This window comes from Poecilia reticulata, unplaced genomic scaffold, assembly GCF_000633615.1.
Source record: "Poecilia reticulata strain Guanapo unplaced genomic scaffold, Guppy_female_1.0+MT scaffold_155, whole genome shotgun sequence".
In the NCBI taxonomy this organism is placed as follows: Eukaryota; Metazoa; Chordata; class Actinopteri; order Cyprinodontiformes; family Poeciliidae; genus Poecilia; species Poecilia reticulata.
In genome coordinates, this window is record NW_007615016.1 from 484,001 (window position 1) to 485,195 (window position 1,195).

Below are 1,195 nucleotides of genomic sequence, written 5' to 3' on the forward strand. Positions count from 1 at the left end.
TGGTCCCATTGGTCCCAGTATGGTCCCATTGGTCCCCGGTGTGGTCCTAGTGTGGTCCCATTGGTTCCCAGTGTGGTCCCATTGGTTCCCAGTTTGGTCCCATTTATCCCCACTGTGGTCCTAGTTTGGTCCCATGGGTTCCCAGTTTGGTCCCAGTGCGGACCCGGTGTGGTCCCACTTTGGTCCCAGTGTGTACCGTTTGGTCCCATTGATTCCCAGTGTGTTCCCATTGGTTCCCAGTTAGGTCCCATTGATCCCCAGTGTGGTCCCAATTTGGGCCCATTGGTTCCCAGTTTGGTCCCGGTGTGGTCCCAGTTTGGTCCCATTGATTCCCAGTGTGGTCCCATTGGTTCCCAGTTTTGTCCCAGTTTGATCCCATTGATTCCCAGTGTGGTCCCATTGGTTCCTAGTGTGGTCCCATGAGTTCCCAGTTTGGTCCCAGTGCGGACCCGGTGTGGTCCAACTTTGGTCCCAGTGTGTACCGTTTGGTCCCATTGATTCCCAGTGTGTTCCCATTGGTTCCCAGTTTGGTCCCATTGATCCCCAGTGTGGTCCCAATTTGGGCCCATTGGTTCCAAGTTTGGTCCCATTGGTTCCCAGTTTTGTCACAGTTTGATCCCATTGGTTCCCATTGTGGTCCCATTGGTCCCCAGTTTGATCCCATTGATTCCCGGTGTGGTCCCATTGGTTCCCAGTTTTGTCCCAGTTTGATCCCATTGGTTCCCAGTTTGATCCCAGTGTGGTCCCCAGTTTGGTCCCAGTGGTTCCCAGTTTGGTCCCATTGATCCCCAGTGTGGTCCCATTGGTTCCTAGTGTGGTCCCATTGGTTCCCAGTTTGGTCCCATTGATTCCCAGTGTGGTCCCATTGGTTCCTAGTGTGGTCCCATTGGTTCCCAGTTTGGTCCCAGTGCGGACCTGGTGTGGTCCCACTTTGGTCCCAGGGTGTACCGTTTGGTCCCATTGATTCCCAGTGTGGTCTCATTGGTTCCTAGTTTGGTCCGATTGGTTCCCAGTTTGGTCCCATTGGTTCCCAGTTTGGTCCCAGTGAGGTCCCAGTTTGGTCCCAGTTTGATCCCAGTGTGGTCCCATTGGTTCCCAGTTTGGTCCCATTGATCCCCAGAGTGGTCCCAATTTGGTCCCATTGGTTCCCAGTGTGGTACCATTGGTTCCCAGTGTGGTCCCATTGGTTCCTAGT

The 1,195-nt window shown here is 54.1% G+C and overlaps 2 long non-coding RNA genes across 3 annotated transcripts in view; one reads left to right on the top strand and one right to left on the bottom strand.

Annotated features, from left to right (window-relative positions):
• The window catches only part of LOC103459995 (uncharacterized), a 15,558-nt gene that overhangs the window by 9,930 nt on the left and 4,433 nt on the right, over positions 1-1,195 (top strand). The gene's annotated exons all lie outside the window — the stretch shown is intronic.
• Positions 1-1,195, bottom strand: part of LOC103459994 (uncharacterized) — a 5,245-nt gene that overhangs the window by 937 nt on the left and 3,113 nt on the right. The window lies entirely within an intron of this gene.